This window comes from Artemia sp. Qi Xiang Cuo, chromosome 5 (genome assembly GCF_049724085.1).
Source record: "Artemia sp. Qi Xiang Cuo chromosome 5, ASM4972408v1, whole genome shotgun sequence".
Lineage (NCBI taxonomy): Eukaryota > Metazoa > Arthropoda > Branchiopoda > Anostraca > Artemiidae > Artemia > Artemia sp. Qi Xiang Cuo.
In genome coordinates, this window is record NC_142798.1 from 62,455,518 (window position 1) to 62,475,207 (window position 19,690).

At 35.0% G+C, this 19,690-nt stretch overlaps 1 protein-coding gene across 1 annotated transcript in view; it reads right to left on the minus strand.

The window, feature by feature from the left end:
* Window positions 1-11,974, minus strand: part of LOC148952355 (non-selective voltage-gated ion channel VDAC2-like) — a 50,931-nt gene extending 38,957 nt beyond the window's left edge. Inside the window, exon 1 of the mRNA XM_089089827.1 lies at window positions 11,911-11,974. The gene's annotated coding sequence lies outside the window, so the exon portion shown is untranslated. The remainder of the gene's footprint in view (window positions 1-11,910) is intronic.
* Window positions 11,975-19,690: the final 7,716 nt, after the last annotated feature.

Below are 19,690 nucleotides of genomic sequence, written 5' to 3' on the forward strand. Positions count from 1 at the left end.
AGTTAAATAGAAGAAGAAGAAGACATCAGTGTCAGAAAAACTTGCCAATGTCAACTGCAAAAAGCTTATTACTGATGATATTGATGAGATCAAACGTAAAAACGGGATTCTAAATGTTAAAGTCTTGCACCAGAATTTTTCAGGCAAGAGAGGCAAAAAGTTTACCATTTTTAACTACTAAAGTAAGCAAGCTAATCATAGGCAGCGCGCTAGTGCTGCCTTAGTAAAGAATGATGTGGGAACAATGTGTTTTTTATTTGTTTTTTTTTCTCCATACCCGGGCACTTCGTATCGAAGAAGTTGTCGTAGAAACTTTTAAAAGGGCTCATTCGACTGGAAATTGGAGTGGCTCGTGCCCTTTTTAATAGTTGAAAGTGATTGGAGGGAAACTAGCCCCCCCCCCATTCCCCCAAACACAGCCAATCAAAATTTTGATATACCCATTTTGTTCAGCATAATTGATTTCCACATAGAAAATAAGTTTTTGAGGAGGACACTCCCCCACAACCCTCAGGGCAAGGGTTTTAAGTTATGCCCTGGGGGCGTATAAGGTTTTTATAGAAGGCGTTGTCATAGAAACTTCAAAACAGGCTCATTAGATTGGAAATTCATAGGGCTAGTGCCCTTTTTAGTAGTCGAAAGTGATTGGAGGGCAACTAGCCCCCCCCCCGACCGCCCCCCAGTCCCCCCAAAAAATCCAATCAAAATTTTGAGATAGCCATTTTGTTCAGCGTAGTTGATTTCCAGATAGAAAATATGTTTTTGAGGAGTACACTCCCCCACAACCTTCAGGGCAAGGGTTTTAAGATATGACTTGGGGGCATATAAGGTTTTTATAGAAGGTGTTGTCGTAGAAACTTGAAAGAAGGCTCATTTGATTGGAAATTCAAGGCTAGTGCCCTTTTTAATAGTCGAAAGCGATTGGAGCCCCCCCCCCCGCCTATCGTTCCCCCCAACACCTCCAATCAAAAGTTTGAGATAGCCATTTTGTTCAGAGTAGTTGATATCCACAGAGAAAATATATTTTTGAGGAGGAAACTCCCCCAGAGCCCTCGGGGCAAGGGTTTTAAGTTATTCCCTGGGGGCATATAAGGTTTTTAAAGAAGGCGATGTTGGCACAATGTATTATTTATTAATTTTTATTTTTTTGGTTTTAGAGCAGGGCACTTTGTATCAAAAAAGTTGTCATAAAAACTTTGAAAAGGGCTCATTCAATTGGAAATTGGAGTGGCCTGTGCTGTTTTTAATAGTCGAAAGTGATTGGAAGGCGACTAACACCCGCCCCTCATGCCCACCTTTTCCCCAAACACATCTAATAAAAATTTTGAGATAGCCATTTTATTCAACCTAGTTTTAAGTTCTGAAAATTAGGTCTTTGAGGATGACGACCCCCCCCCCACCGCCCTCAGGGAAAAGGTGGTAAATTATGCCCAGGGGGCATATAAGGTTTTCATATAACGCGTTGTCGTAGAAACTTCAAAAAGGGCTCATTTGATGGGAAACTGAAATGGGTAGTGCCCCTTTTAATAGTCGAAAGTGATTGGAAAGCAACTAACACCCCTTCCACTTCCACCATTTCCTCAAACACATCCAATAAAGATTTTGAGAAGGCCATTTTGTTCCATGCAGTTCAAAGTTCAGGAAATTATACCTTTGAGCAGGACATTCCCCCACAGTCTTCAGGGCAAGGGTTATAAGTTATGCCATGGGGGCATATAAGGTTTTTATTGAAATCTTTGTCATAGAAACTTGAAAAGGGGCTCATTCAATTGGAAATCCAAAGGGATAGTGGCCTTTTTAATAGTTGAAAGTGATTTCAACTATTAAAAAATTGGAGGGCAACTAGGCCCCCTCCCAGGCTCATTTTTCCCAAATTCACCAGCTCAAAATTTTTAGATATCCATTTTGTTCAGCATAGTCAAAATATCTAATAACTGTGTCTTTGAGGCCCCCTCAGTCCCTGGGGGAAGGTCTGCAAGCTATGAACTTTACCGATTGTTAACATATAGTATTGGTTATTGGTAAGTATACAGCCATTTTCAGGGGGATTTTCTTCTGGTGGGGGGGGGATTGATTTACATGGGACAATCGTTCCATGGAGGAATTCTTCATGGGGGAAGTGGATTTCCATGAAGGGGGCACTGGATTTCCCAGCATTGTTTTAAAAACAGTCAGAAATTAAACAAAAAAACAAGTTTTTTCAACTGAAAGTAATGAGTAACATTAAAACTTAAAATGAACAGAAATTACTACATATATGAGAGGGTTTGTCCCCTTGTCAATTCCTCACTTTTTATGCTAAAATATTTTTTAGTAATTTTATTAGAGCTATTTATTCTAATTAAACAGCCTACCATTCCCCCAAACAAATCCAATCAAAATTTTGAGATACCCATTTTGTTCAGCATAGTTGATTTCCAGATAGAAAATATGTTTTTGAGGAGAACACTCCCCCACAACCTTCAGGGCAAGGTTTTTACCTTCAAGGGCAACCTTGAAGAAGAATCCCTGCTCTGTATCCTTGTTTTTATTTATTTGTGATCTCAATATGTCCAGTAATTTGATGACTCTGGTAATTGTATTCTTTTGATCTCTATGCATGTTCTAAGTGGAGTTCCTCAGGAAGTGTTTTGAGTCCTGTACTATTTAATATCTTCATCAATGATGCTCTTTCCTTTATCAGCAGTAAATCAACTCTTTATGCAGACAACCTGAAGCTTTTGGGACCAGCTCTGTCCTGTGAAGATCATGCCAGGCTACAAAATAATTTTCAAATGCTGGGTCAATGGGCTGAGGCCTGGCTTCTTAAATTCAATGTTGCCAAGTGCTCTTCTTTCTCTTAGGCCACTCACTCTCCTCTGTATATGATGAGCAGGATCTTGGTGTCACTATTAAAGACATAAAAGTTCTTGAAGATGTGCAGAGACATGCCACTAAAGTGATATTTGGCATGCGCAAGCTTTCCTACCCTGTAAGACTATTAATGATGAATCTCCCTACACTTGATTACAGGAGAAATAGAGGGGGTGGCATTTTAACCTACAAGTTATTGAGGCTAATACTCTCCCAGCATTATTCCCTACTTTTGGTACCAACTCAAGAACTAGAGGTCACCACCTGAAACTTATCAAGCTGTCTACAATATCTAGAGTCCGTACTCAATTCTTTTCATCATGTATTGTCAACAGTTGGAACAGACTATCTAATGAAACGGTTACTGCTGAATCCGTTGATGTTTTCAAACAAAGGCTAGATGCTGAGTAGTCCTCCAGAGAGTGTAAACTCAATTGGGATCCTACTGAACATGGAATAGTGCCTGGTCACTAATGAACTTTGTATACAACTCGAGTCATCATTCTGGAGCTCTACAAGGAGCAATCCTTAGATTGCTCTTAGCTGCAATTAAGGAAACCAAATCCTTAAGATTGCTCCTAGCTGCTGCAATTTAAGGCAAATAAAAAAGCTCCCCTAAAGTTGGAAGCAAGCGCATATCCAACCAATCTTCAAAGGGAATAGTAATACTCTTGTGACCCATTTAAAGTACAGCAAATTGCATATTGATGGTGAACATGGTTTGCATAAGGATATGTCAGCTGAAAAGAACTTTTGTATGAAACTGCAACAATTTTTTTTTTAAATCAGTAAACCAGTTAATGCCTGTCAGGTATGCAATCTTTTAAGCCTTATAAATCAGTTGTAGTCAGAACGCATTTTTACAACAGGCTAAAAACCAGATTTGAAACCTGATTTCATGGATTATGTTGAGCTTATTTCTGCTAGAACTGCCCATACCTGCAGTGGCAGAGTAGGCTAAAATGTCTGTACCAGTACCTGAATGTAATATTTTTTTTTAGTGCAAGGAGCAACATTTAATTGCCACAAGGTAATGAATGCATTTATTATACATTTAGCATTTAATATACTATAAGGAGGTTAAAGGTTTGATTCTATTTAAATACATAAAATTGAAAAAGTAAAATTGTTTTTAACAATAAATAAAATTGAATAAAAAACATTTGAATAGTGTAATATGTATTTTCATTTCAATGCTTTAATAACTGGAAAAGAGAATATTTGTAACATAATTTGCTTTCAGTGAAGCACCAATGATGCAGAAGGCTAAATTTTTAAAGTTAGGAAAGGAGGCAGTAGCTAAATTCTTGTTTGTAGTGGAACTAAATTTGGCATGAACAGTCTTGGGAAGAAATAAGGTTAAACTAAACATTTGATATATAATGATGTCAACTGCTGAAAAGCCAATCAGTTCAAAATTTGATTTCATTATAATTTCATTTTTTATTTTCACTGCTGTAATAAGTTTGTAAGAAAATGTTTGAAATAAAGCGTCATTTTCAGTAAAGCGCCAATGACAGTAGGTTTTAGACTTTTACAGTTAGGAATGGAGGCATCACCCATACTATTCTTTGAATTGATTTTTGTTCGTTTCAAGCTTTATTCATTTTAAGGTTTATTTATTCATTTGTGTTAGTAAATGTTGTATGTTTGTTTGCTATGATGGTTTATTTAGTTTCTGTTCGTTTTGGGATTCATTTATGCTACAATAGTAAAAAATTCTTGTTCGTTTTAAGCTCGATTTGCAAATTCAATTTTAGCTGAACTCGTTTTAAGATATACTTATTCATTTATATTAGTGCAACAAAAGAACAAAAACGAAATCAATACAAAACTAGAAGAATGGCACAACAAGAACAGTGCAAGAAGAGATAAGAAAACTAGAAACAATATTTATTTGTATAAAAAGAAAAACAATTGACCCCCTCCCCCTCCTGTACAAAAAAGCAAACCAAATGTATTTAAGCTACCCCCACCCCATCCAGGTAATAAGAGTCCAGCCTAATGCAGGTTAGATTTTAAATACTTTTAGTTTTGTAGACAAGCAATTCTGATTTTACCCTCTTTTCTTCACTTGATTGGTTGCAATTTCCTTTTTTCTTTTTGCTAGTCATTTCTGTTTTTTTCTGGTTTTAATCAGCATTTAGCATGCCTCATTTGACACATCTAAAGATATTAGCAATCTTTTTTTTATCTTTCCTTGTCCTTTTTGGTGGTTGGTGTTTACCCCCCCCCCCCTGGAAAATACACCCCACAGAAAATAACTACCCATGGAAAATGTCCCCCCAGAAAAAAAACATGAAAAATACTCCCACCCCCTGAAAAATATTACCCCCATGCAGCTGGTTGGTCTCCAATCCCTTTGGACTTCAAAAAAAAGGATCAGAACCCTCAATTTCTGATCTAATGAGCACAGTCCAAAGTTTTCAGGATTTCCTGGCATGATCTTATTAAAGATCAGAAATTAAAATGTTAAACAAATTAAGTTTTTTCAACTGAAAGTAGAGAAAAACACTGGAAAGACAAAAATTAGTCCATATATGAGTGGGCTGCACCCTTCTAAATACCTTGCTCTTTAAACTTAAGTCCCCATTACTTTGACAAAGCTTTTATTCTAATTAAGCGGCCCTAATGTTTGTGAAGTCTTTCTTAAAGAATTGATAAAAAGCCAAAATTTAGCATAAAGAAAGAGGGGCTTATGAGGGGGAAGCACTCTCATATATTTGTATTTTTTGCCAGAAGAAAGATCACAGACATGTGTTTGTTTTTTTCCAGGGGTGATTGTATTGACCCACTGGTCCAAGAATTGCTTGAGAGGGATCATTCAAATGGAAATTAAAAGTTCTAGTTCCCTTTTTAAGTGACCAAAAAATTGGAGGGTGACTAGGCCCCCTCCCAAGCTCATTTTTCCCAAATTCACCAGATCAAAATTTTTAGATAGCCATTTTGTTCAGCATAGTCAAAATATCTAATAACTGTGTCTTTGAGGCCCCCTCAGTCCCTGGGGGAAGGTCTGCAAGCTATGAACTTTACCCATTGTTAACATATAGTATTGGTTATTGGTAAGTATACAGCCATTTTCAGGGGGGATTTTCTTCTGGTGGGGGGTGGGGGGATTGATTTACATGGGACAATCTGTCCATGGAGGAATTCTTCATGGGGGAAGTGGATTTCCATGAAGGGGGCACTGGATTTCCCAGCATTGTTTTAAAAACAGTCAGAAATTAAACAAAAAAACAAGTTTTTTCAACTGAAAGTAATGAGTAACATTAAAACTTAAAATGAACAGAAATTACTACATATATGAGGGGGTTTGTCCCCTTGTCAATTCCTCACTTTTTATGCTAAAATATTTTTTAGTAATTTCAAAAGAGCTATTTATTCTAATTAAACAGCCTTTGCAATTCAGGCATCATTCTTAAAGAATTGGAGCAAGATTTGAACTTTAGCATAAAGAGCAATGTATTGACAAGGGGGCAAGCCCCTCATATTATATATATATGAGGAAGTTCACCCCCTTGTCAATGCCTTGCTCTTTATGCTAAAGTTCCAATTTTGTTAAATAATGGCCAACATAAGCAAAGATTTGTTTGTCTTATTTTCCAGCCAATCTTAGCATGTAATTTTACCTTAAGAAGCTTCATAACTATGATTTTTATGTAATAATAAACCAAAGATAGTGTATATCTTTGGCTTGTGGTTGTTATTAAATAAATAAAACAAGTGACCCCCTTGTCAATGCATTGCTCTTTATGCTAAAGTTCCAATTTTGTTAAATAATGGCCAACATAAGCAAAGATTTGTTTGTCTTATTTTCCAGCCAATCTTAGCATGTAATTTTACCTTAAGAAGCTTCATAACTATGATTTTTATGTAATAATAAACCAAAGATAGTGTATATCTTCGGCTTGTGGTTGTTATTAAATAAATAAAACAAGTTTTTTTCAAACTGAAAGTAAGGAATAACATTAAAACGTTAAAACGAACATAAATTATTACGTATATCTTTTAAAAGTCTTTTCTTTAAATCATTTCAGTCATTTGAGAATTGCTCAACTTGTGACTTTCATTTTCATAAAAAGTTTTGACCTCTTTGACCATTTTGTTACTATGCCTTACAAAATTAGTTCTGCAAATATTGCTAATCTAAGCTACATGGGAGAATCTTTCCATGGAGAAATTTCTCATGGGGGAAGGGAATCCATGTAAGGGTGAGCTGGATTTCCTGACTTATTTAAAAACAACCAGCAATTGAATGAAAAACAAGTTTTTTTCAACTGAAAGTAAGAAGCAACACTAAAACTTAAAAAAACAGAAAATATTACATATATGAAATGGGTTGCCTCTCCTCAATAGCTTCTTGTGCTAAAGTTTCTTTTTTAACTTTTAAAAGAGGTTATTATTCTAATTAAACAGCCTTTGTGATTCAGGAGTCATCAGATAATAAAGTAAAGGCCATACAGCTCCATTTTAAAGAATAAACTAAATATTAAAGAATAAGTGAAACCCAAAACAAAAAGAAATTAAATAAACAATCATAGCATAAAAACATACAACAAGTAATAATATAAATGGATAAACAGATCTTAAAGCAAGTAATGCTTAAATTGAATATGCAAATCAAGCTTAAAACAAAAAAAAATAAATAAACAATCAATGCCAATGAGCATACACTAGATATTAATGGAAATGAATAAATAAATCTTAAAACGAGTGAAACTTAAATTGAATATGCAAATCAAAATTGAAACAAACAAAAATCACTACAAACAAGAGTTTGAGTATTGTCTCCTTCTCTCATTGTAAAAGTCCAAAACCTACTACATCATTGGTGCTTTACTGAAAACTATATGTGTCTTGAACAATCTTGAGAAGTATAAACAACATCAAATTTAATATTTGATTTAAAATAATATTAATTGCTGAAAGCTCATCAGTTCAAAATTTTACTGTAATTTTAATGTTTATTTTCAATATACCCAACTTGATTGTAGTGATTTTTGTTCATTTCAAGCTTGATTTGTACATTCAATTTAAGTTTCACTCATTTAAGATTTGTTTGTTAATTTAGATTAATATCTATTGTATGTTTGTTTGCATTGATTGTTTACTTAATTTCTGTTTGTTTTGAGTTTCATTTATAATTCAATAGCAATATATTTTTTTTGGTTTTAAGCTTGATTTGCATATTCAAGTTAACTAATACTTGCTTTAAGATCTATTTATCTATTTATATTTTTACTTGTTGTATGTTTTTTGCTATGATTGTTTATTTAATTTCTGTTTGTTTTGGGTGTCATTTATTCTTTAATAGTAATTTCTGGTTGTTTTGAGTTTGAATTTATGGATGGGGGGTTACAGTAAACCAAGTTGCATTTAGGAATGATATAAGTGTTCTAAAAAAAATTGCTTTAGGACTTGTAATATTTCCTTGTGGGGAGGAGTAATTGTAAATCAGAACCTTATTTTGTCCTATCTAATGACCTTATTTATCCTTAAGATGCTTTAAAAGACATTTGTAGGGCATTGTTTAGGCTCTAGATGTATCCCTGAAAGATTTATATACCTAGGCTAGCTTAACTACATTCTAAGAAACCAAAAGACCTCATATCAAGAATTATGTGCTATGTCCAAAAGCTCTTTATTAAGGCAACATAGACCTACATATATTTTAAGGTGCTAGTTCAGAATTCTTCCTCATCAGAAGGAAAAACTATAAAATTCTGTAAAGAAAGCTTGTAAAATTATAAAATAGTCTACTTACTTATATCATTTGGAAAAACCCTTCATTTTACCCTACCCTCTTTAATATTCAAACAGTCTATATAGCCCATATTACATATACTTAAATCAAGACTCAAATTACATATAGAATTAAAATCAAGTTGGTGGACAATGAATAAAAAAGTAAAGAGCCATGGCTAATTGGAGAAAAAGCCAAGAAAGATAGTTTGAGTGAGAGGCCAAAGCTGACAAGCTTTTTTCAGAATTGCTTGTTGATAGATAGTCTATTTTTTCATTTCTTGATTTTGCTTCTTTTACAGTTAAATCTATTTGAAGAAAAGAGTGAGATGTAAAAAATACATGGTTTGGGCATTATATTTACATATAAAGAGGATAAGGGTAAAGTAAAGTGTTTTAGGAATGATATATGTGGTAAAAGTATTTCAGATTTTTTTTTTTTTTTTGAAATTCTGGACAAGGTAATTTTTGCTATCTTGGAAAGAAGTGAGGTTAGGAAAATGGAAACTTTTGGGGATGGATCTCTAAGACTAAATTATGTCCTGGAAAAATATTTTGAAGTACTTAAATCTACTCCCTCTAGAGGGCACTGACCTTTAAAATCTTTGTGTTGTAAAAGAGAAACCTTGCAAAATAGATCTTCTGCTTAAATAAAGTACATGAAAAGAATTTATAGCTTCATAACTTTGTTCAATCCAAATTTATGAGGTTTCAAAGATCTGCAAATACATTTCCTAAATTTACAAGAAGAAAAAACTGATGATTTGGTCCAAAATTCTACTCAAATAACAGGAATTGTTTTTCAAAACTAAAACCAGAGAATAAGAAACAGAAAACTGAAGTATAATGTTGTTTTGTCAAAATTTGAATAGGTCTAGTCAAGTAGGTCTTGTCAACCTGTCAAGTAGGGGAAATTTCTAAGACAAGATCTTGGAGTCATTGTTGATCATTGGCTGAGTTTCAGTACCCATGCAAAATCTGTATCTTTTTCTGCCTTCCAATCCCTTGGACTTATTAAAAGAACTATCTCTAGCTGGCGTCCTAAAGTATTTATGAAGCTCTACAAGGCACTGGTTTGTCCATGTCTTGAGAATGGAATGTCCCTGGCATCCCCCTATTTTAAGAAGGACAGGGAAATACTAGAAAAAGTACAGAGAAGAGCAACTAAGATGGTTGATGGCCTCAAACAAGTGCCATACAAAGAGCATTTGCATCATCTGAAGCTCCCTACTCTCACATACCAGAGGAAACAAGGTGACATGATTCTAACCCAAAAAGTCATTTCAAAAAATACTCTTCCTGGTCTCCTTGCTCCCCCAGAATGCCTTGTGACAAGAGGACATTCAATGAAAATTTTCAAAAAGCACTCTTCTATCCAAGAGAGAAGCCATTTCTTCAGCCAATGAATAACCAACTTGAGGAATCAGCTCTCCAAAGATACGGTGTCTGCAGACTCGACAATTGCCTTCAAGCAAAGACTTGACAAAGATTGGCAACAGGAGTTCCTCTACAACTGGGAAGCTGCTGAGTCTACAACCTGAATTTAGCAAGCGAATCACAACAAACAAACAAAACAACCATTAGATGTCATCACGGAGCATTACAAGGATGGAAAATCCTTAAATTTGCTCCAATTTAAGGTAATAGAAATCAGAAGAGAGTTAACATAGAACCTTGGCAATGTTATCCAAGAGTGTGTTTTTAGCCCTGGATTTATTAGCCTACTGAAAGTTTCATTTTCCTAACCTAATCCCTTTGTAACATAGCAAAAAGGGTAAATATTTTGTTGTTCATATTATTGACTTACAAACAAATTGATCATGCCACTAGTAATACTTGATTTAAACTTATTATTTCACTGTAAATCCATTTTGTATAATTCATAATTATTAATTTGTCAACATTAAGTTGATTTAAAAAACAAATCCACCATGTTTTCTACTTGTTCTGTTAGGCTGCTTAAAAACTACCATTTCATATATATGTCCAAAAATATCAAAGCTGACAGAAGAAACATGGAGGATAGAAAAATTGTTTTGAATATTTTATCCAACTTAGTTATGATAAATCAATTCTTGTAAATCAATCTATTAATTTTTCAATTAAAATCAAGCCATTAAAATCAAGCCATCATGCCATTGGCCAATTGGAGACAAAGCCAAGACAGGTAGTCTGAGTGAAAGACAAAGCTGGAATAAGCCTTTTGTAATTATTCTGAATATTATATTCAACTTATTCATGATAAACCAATGCTTGTGGATTCTGTAGGTTAAAAATAATGGATTTACAATCAAACAGTAAGTTTAAAATCCATGGTTTAAGCCTTTTTTATACCTCAAAAATAGAAATTTTCTTGTTAATTTTCAAGGGTTCAAAAAGGGCTTAAATTTTAATTTGCAACAGAAGCAATTATTATACTTGTAAAGAGCATAAAAAAGGCATCAAGTGGTATATTTGATTTATTCATAAGTCAATAATTTACCAATTCAGGGTATATATTTGCACATTAGGGGGGTGGGGGTAAATTTTATTTCTGATGTAGGCTAGGCTAATTGAGAGGTAAGATTAAACTTTGGTAAATTTCTACCAAATCATATTATTGCCTTACATATAAAGTGAATATACCACTCAATGCCTTTTTTTATGGTGATTACAAATATAGTAAACATTTCTTTCGTAAATGAATTTAAGCCCCCCCCCCCCCCTATAGGCTATATTCCAATTCAGGGTATATATTTCTATAACCTAACCCTGAATTGGTATATATAGGGGGGGGCTAAAATTCATTTCCAATAGAAATGATTAGGCTATTATATTTGTAATCAGCATAAAAAAAGGCATTGAATTGAAACATAAAAAAAGGCATCGAAGGTGTGTTCACTTTAATCTTAACTCAATAGTGTGATTTGGTAGGCTATAAATTTACCTAAAATGCACCCCCACCCCTCTAATGAACAAATATATACCCTGAATTCGTATATATAGGGGTGGGGGGTAAAGTTCATTTCCGCCAAAAATGATTAGGCCTAGGCCTAAATGATTATTATAGCCTATTTCGAAAGAGCATAAATAGAGTGGTATGTTTGCTTTATTCGTAAGTCAATAATATGAACAACGAAAAATTTACCAGCGCAGTTGCCCCCTGCCCTACAGAAAACTACATTCCTGTTTAAAATTTTAGGCCTAGGCCATTTGAAGTGGCCTAAGCTGGGCAATGGAAGACAGCTTCATCCTGGCACCTAGTCTATCATTAAAACCAAAAAAGAATGCATTCAAAAGAGTCGGCTGCTACATGGTAAACAGATTCACTCTCACCTTATAAATTCCAATAAAAAATTCACAGCAGAAAATCACTACAGAAGACAATCAGGTGATGAGTGTGCTGAAAAAGACGAAAATTTTCAGTTGATAATCAGAGCTTGAAATTAGATGGCAGTTATAACCAACGACGTTCTCTCAAAATTTCCATCACCCTAACAAAAATTATTAGTAAACACTGTTAAAGAATTGATGTGTAATTTTTTTTCTTTCTTTATAATCTTACTATGCTGTGTGAACGATTGGGGTTCAATAATACGTCATTGCTAAAGTATTCGAAACAAAATACTCAAACACTCATAATATAGCAAGGCAGGATTACTCGTTCACAGTTTATATAATTATCCAGTAAGTTTACCTCAGATGATTTCTGGCTCTTCATTCTCGGTGCGAACAAAAAGCTCCTCCCGCTTATTTCTGCACTTATTGTCCACTTATTGGTTGAGCCGGCCAAGTGGTTTTGTCAGTACTTGTTCCGTAGGTGATTATTCTTTGTCTACCCGTGAAAAGATCTAATGCCGCTTATGTTTATACCGGTTTATACATTCTCTGGAGCAATCGCACCTCGGTCCGGGTTTTTATAATGGGTGAGATAGGGAAAGATCATACTGCTAATTATATAAACTGTGTACTCGTTATACGCTGCAGACGTAGACATTGATATAGAATTGCTAATACTTTTCTGCTAATACATTGCTAATACTTGTCTGTAAATTCTTTTCTTGGTTTGATAAAAACGTCTTTAGAAACAGGCAGCCCTTGTGGAATATATGAATCTTGGTATTAGTCTACAGTTCGGTGTACTTAAAAGAACTCACTATGCAATTCAACTTTAAAATTTTCAACTTTAAAATTACTAAAGTACTTAATGCTAGCATTCCTAAAAGTGTATCACTTTAATTTATCTACCTGCCTGTAATGTGCTAATATCTGATTTTCATTATATGCATTTGAACGAAAGAGTGACGTAATCAAGAAACGTACTTTGCACACTAATCTTAACCTTGCTTTAAGCTTTTGCTACAGGTTGGGAAGAGGAAAAATTACCACCTTGTCAAGGTGACGATTAAACACACTCAACAACAGCTAACCATCAAGACAGAAGCCGAATATCTAATTATCTAATCCCACTTTAACAGCATATTCTCCGGCCGAATCGTAATCCAAAGACAGTATGAACAAGATATACAAAGGTTTTCTGCTTCGGCTCTTTTTTACACAACTGAAATCTAAATGTGGTAAAATTTTATTAATGAATACGAGATAATTTGGATTTCCACTGGGCAGAGTTTAAATGATTGGCTGAATGTGGATTGTGTCATCGGTATCGGCTATCAAATAAATAAAAAAAATTAAAACTACACAAAGCATGTTCAGCCAATAAAAAATGTCACATTGAGATCATATTAAACATCGTAATTAGGAATCTTCAATATCGCGAAGTATTTGAAGCTAGCAGTAGCACTTGGAGATTACTTCTGGTTGAAGAGGGTAGAGTTCGACGTAAAATTGAACATTAAAACAAACCTTGTTAATTACTATTCCTCCCTGCGGGCTCACTAGTCAAGGTGTTCAGCACAAGCAAAAAAACATTTGCTTGATTTTGTTGCATCAACCCAAGGGGTATTCTGGCCTCCCTTGCAACCGAGGGAAAGTTGATTAGACCCCCCCCCCTGTTTCCCAAAATATTTTAGGCCAATTTTTAACAAAATTTCCAATCATTAAAAAAAATTATTAGCATTCATGCCATCTTGAAATAAATCTTTTGTATTAAGGAAAATTTCATATACAATTTGCTTATACTTATTGTCAACTGCGCCTTCCACTTTATTATAATAAAAATAAAACTTCAAAATTATGAAATAATTTTGACCGTTAGATCATTTATTTGAAATTTTGCGCCCATAAAATTTTAACACAAGGGGCAAGTCTCTGTCCCCTCTGAAACCGTATCTGCATCAACCTTGGAAGATAAAAAAAAAAAAAAAAAACTCTAAAAGGCCTTTAAAACAAAACCTTGCAGAATGTCGGCAAGGCTGCAAATCAAAATACTTCGAAAGGAATGAAAAATTCCTATTGCAATTTTTCAATAAGTCTACTCCTTTACTGCTCAATTTGAAGATAAATGGTATTGGAAAAGTAGATAAGAATCTTTACTTCGGCAGTTCCGTAGCTAGATGGATGTTGCAGGGGAACAAAGGCATTTGGAATTTGCTAGATGTGGTGGCTGCCTAGCCCTCTCCCTCCCTCTTTGGTTTCAAAAGAGGGCCAGAATCAAAAAGCACAATTTAATTTAATCTATATAATGAAAAAGAGCGGATCTACAAAACAAATTCTTGGATTGTTTATCTATCTGTTTTGTAGTTTTAATTTTTTGACTAGTAGACCCATATTTCCTATTTCATGTCGCTTGAAATATTTGAACTGTAATGTTGATTTGTATTAAACTTTTATGAGCACAAAAGCTTTTATTACCATTTATTAAGTATTTAGAAAAGAAGTTACCGCTCCTGGATTTTACGAATATAGCAACTACATATATCTAAATTTATGTTCAATCCAAAATCAACCAAAATTAGGATTTAAATATTTTGTATACATTTTAAATATTGCGTATTCAAATTTTGTTGGCCATGCTAACCGTAGTTTTAAGGTTACGTGTCATATCGTAATACCGGTTAAGAGAATAGTTAGTAAAACTGTATGGAAAATCGTTATTACAGAATTCGGTGGAAGTGTGTGAAGCTTCCATTTTTTCGAAGGGAATTTGGTGCAAAAAAGATTTACAATATAAAGTGGCGGTTTCGTAATATTATGGCTTGAGTGTTCTTACCCTCTGTGGCATCCAGGGTTAATTTATGTGCAATGGCTAAACTTTGAAAATATAAAAAAAAAAGCTGAAACTCTGCCTTACTGCACTCAAAATAGGACATTCTTTTCTGAATGAAAAATTTGGAATTTTCACTTTTACTGATGTCTTCCACATCAATTTAAGAATAATTCCTTAACCCATCCTCATATAAGGCTCAAGACACAAAATATTCACAGAATCAGGCTGAAGTCTATCTCAGTTATATATACTAAATGGTGCACAAGTATTCTTAGCCTATTTTATTGCCAATTTTAACAGTGATCTACAAACCATTTGTTTCTTCTTATTCCCTTTCTTTACTCGTTCAACAAGGTTTCGCAGCACTTCAATTCTCTTTTTTCTTTGTCGTTTTCGTTTTTATGTCGATTTAACTTGCATTCCGATTATTTTGTATCTTTTCAGATTGGTCTTTCGTGCTAAGAGTAATTTTAGTAAGTAAATAATTTTGTATTCTAGCCAACTTAGTCCATTTCCAGTATACTAGTCGTAAACACTAATTGATCTTGCAGAAACAACTTTAGGTATATTTGATGTCGGCAGGTCTGACAAAATATCGATAAAAACACTAATATCAACTTAGAAAAGGGCAATCAAAACGTTTTGATAATTTTTGATTTTGTGCGAAAAGACGTGATTGAAAAGACCTGAACGTTTAGGGAAACAAATTTCAAATTTTGGCTTCAAATATCAGCAAGAAATATATGTCAGAAGTAAAGGCTAATTATTCGAAGTCTGGTTGAATAGTAGGGTGATATTAATTCTGAGTTGTTTTTTAAGACAGATTTTGCAGCTCGAATGTCTGAGCTTTCGGTATATGATACGAGTAAGCTAAAATCCACCAATGGTTTGAATTGTTTCACTGCCAGGTTTATCGTTTTGTTTTCTCTTGCAACCAAGAAAGCATTACTTACTTACTTATATCCCGGATGTCCTCATGGGTCCATCTCCTTCATACATTCAGGGACCAGTTTCCTGTATGATGATCAGTCGTCAGCTTGTTGGAGAAGGCGTAAGAGGTCACCTCCGAAGATGTCTTACCATCTCTTTCTAGGCCTTTCAGGTGGGTGGCTGCCGTGGACTCTTCCTTCAAAGGTAAATTTTGGCAGGCGTGGTTAATTTTATTCAGTGTAAGCGACCCAGCCACCTGAGTTGCTGTAATCACACTTTGTGGAGAATTTTAGTTTCCCACTTTAGTTGCATTCGAAAGTGTTTATTAGAGACTCTGTCTCGATGCGTTACACCAGCTATACGGTGAAGATAATTAGTCTTGAAGGAGGCTGGAAAACTGCATTTGTACTAGATTTTTAGTGTCCACGTTTCGCAGGTGTACATGGGAACAGAGATAATTAGTGAGTTGAAGAGTCGGACTTTTAACTGCATTAATCAAAAAAACTTTTTGCATAAAATAAATTTTAAAAAAAAAAGTAAAGAACTCCATTAAACCATAAGTGAACAAAAATAGAATCAAATAGTCTACCAAGCATACAACTACCACAAATCAGTATCAATAAATAAATGAAACCCAAAACAAACAGAAACTAAAATAAGTCAAACTCAAAACGAACAGAAATTAATCTGAGTAGGGTTCTAAACCCTATGCTTTCTAAAAGCCAGAATATAATCTGTACTTTACTGATACAAATTCAAATGAATTTACTGAAAAAAATGTGCATTGTCAATTTAATATACATTAGCTGATATTTATCCCTGAAAATCTTAATTAATTTTTGTTTTCTTAAAGTTATAAATGAAAACATTTAAAATCATTTTTTTTTCAGTAAAGTACAAATTATATTCTGGTTTTTAGAAAGCATAGGTTTTAGAACCCTACTCTGATTAATTTCTGCTCGTTTTGAGTTTGACTTATTTTAATTTCCGTTGGTTTTGGGTTTCATTTATTTATTGATACTAATTTGCGGTAGTTGTATGCTTGGTAGATTATTTGATTCTATTTTCATTCATTTTTGGTTTAATGGAGTTCTTTACTTTTTTTTGAAAAACTTATTTTGTGCAAAAAGTTTTTTTGATTAATTTCTGTTCGTTTTAGATTGACACAGTCTTTTCCGAGGAGAAAAAAGGAGCCTCTTCTGAAGTTAAACAACCATCCCTTCCATAAAAACCTTTAATACCCTCTGGGCATATCTTACGACCCTTGCCCCCTAATCTCTGGGGGTTTTTTCAACCCCAAAAGCCTTGTTATATGATATTTAGACTATTTTGAATAGAATGACAATCTAAAAATCTCTTATTAGACACATTCCGGGACAATATGACGTGTATGTAGGGGGGAGAGGGTAGCTGCCCTCTGATCACTTTACTCTTAAAAAGAGCGCTAAAGCGTCTGATTACCAATCCAATGAGCCCCCTTCGAAGCTTTTATGACCACACTTCCTATAAAAACCCTATGTATCCCCAGGGCACAACTTACAATCCTTGCCTTGGGGGCTGGGGGGATTTGTTATCCTCAAAGACATAATTTCCAGACCCTTCTGATAGGCTTAACAAAATGGATATATCAATATTTTGATTGGAAGTGTTTGGGAAAATGATGGGCGTGGAGGGAGACATTTGCCCTCTGATCACTTTCGACTAATGAAAAAGGCACTTGTCCTCTCAATTTCCCAATCGAATGAGCCCTTTTTGAAGCTTCTACGACAAAACTTTCTATAAAAACGTATGCCAAGGGGATATAACGTATATAACCCATGTCCTGACGGCTATGGGGGGAGGGCCGTCATTCTCAAAGACATAATTTCCAGACTTTTCAACACTACATTGAACAAAATGGCGATATCAAATGTTGATCGAAAATGTTTGGGGAAATGATGGGCGTTGGGGGGGGGGGATTCTACCTCTGATTACTTTGACTATTAAAAAGGGCACTAACCATCTCAATTTCCTATCGAAAGAGCCCTTTTTGAAGTTTTTACGACAACACTTTCTATATGACGTTATATGCCCCCAGGGCATAACCTACAACCTTAGCCCTGAGGGCTGTTGGGGGTTGTCATACTCAAAAACATAATTTCCGGACCATTCAAGTACGTTCAACAAAATTGCTATATCAAAATGTTGATCGGAAGTGTTTTGGGAAATGATGGCAAAGACCTAATTTCCAGAACTTTCAACTACGTTGAAGAAAATGTCTATCTCGAAATTTTGATTGGATGTGTTTGGGGAAATGGTAGTCTTCAAATGGGCGTTAGTTGCTCTCCAATTACTTTTGAATATTGAATCGGGCACTTGCGCTTTCAATTTCCAATCCAATGAGTCCTTCTTGAAGTTTCTACGACAACGCTTTCTATAAAGCCTTATATGCCCCCAGGGCATAAATTACAACCCTTGCGCTGAGGGCTGTGGGGGGAGTGTCATCCTCAAAGACATAATTTCCGGACTTTCAAACTACATTGAAGAAAATGGCTATCTCAAATTTTTTATTGGATATTTTTGGGGAAATGGTGGGCTTGGGAAGGGTCTTAGTTTTCCTCCAATCCCTTTTGACTATTAAAAAGGGCACTAGCCCTTTGAAGTTTCTATTACAACGCTCTATAAAAACCTTATATGCCCTCAGGGCAAGAGTTGTAAGTTATGCCCTGGGGGTCTGAGGGGAGGGGGGGGTGATCATCCTCAAGGACATAGTATCCAGAACTTTCAACTACGTTGAAAAAATGGCTATGTAAGAATTTTGAGCGGGTGTTGGGGGAAATGGTTGGCGTAAAAAAGAGGTTATTTACCCTTCAATATATTTCGACTAGCCTATTAAAAAGGGCGCTAGCAATTTCAATTTTGTATTGAATGAGCACTTTTTGAAGTTTCTACAGGAAAATTTTCTATAAAAAAAAACCGTATATGCCCCAAGGGCATAACTTACAACCTTAGCCCTGAGGGCTATGGGCGGGGTGTCATCCTCAAAGACCTAATTTCCAGAAAGTTCATCTATGTTGAACAAAATGGCTATCTCAAAATTTTGATTGGATGTGTTTGGGAAAATGGTGGGCTTGAAAGGGGGGCTAGTTGCCCTCCAATCACTTTCTACTATTAAAAAGTGCACTAGCCCTTTCAATTTCCAATCGAACGAGCCCTTTTTGAAGTCTCTAAGAAAAGGCTTTCTATAAAAACCTTATATGCCCCCAATGTATAACTTACAACCCTTGCCCTGAGGGGTTTGTCATCCTAAAAATCATAATTTCCAGAACTTTCAACTACGTTGAACAAAATGGCTATCTCAAAATTTTAATTGAATATGTTTGGGGAAATGGTGGGCCTGAGAGGGGGGTTAGTTGCTCTCCATTGACTTTCGACTATTAAAAAGGGCACTAGCCAATTCAATTTCCAATCAAATGAGCCCTTTTTGAAGTTTCTACGACCACACTTTCTATAAAAACCTTATAGGTCCTTAGAGTATAACTTAAAACGCTTGCCCAGAGGGCTCTGAGAGGGTTGTCATCCTAACAGACTCGATTGCCAGAACCTTCAACTATGTTAAACTAAATTAATATCTCAAAATTTTGAATGGATGTGTTTGGGGAAATGGTGGGCGTGACAGGGGGTTTAGTTGTCCTCCAATTACTTTCAAATCTTCAAAAGGGCACTAGCCCTTTCAATTTCCAATTGAAAGAACTCTTTTTGAATTTTTACGACAACGCTTACTATAAAACACCTCATATACCTCCAGGACAGAACTTACAACCCTTGCCATGAGGACTGTGGGGGGTCGTCATCCTCAAAGACATAACATCCAGAACTTTCAACTACTTTGAAAAATGGCTATCTCAAAATTTTGATTGTATGTGTTTGGAAAATGGTAGGTGTGAGAGGGGGATTAGTTGCCCTCCAATTACTTTCGACTGTTCAAAATGCCACTAGCAATTTCAATTTCTAATTGAATGAGCCCTTTTTGAAGTT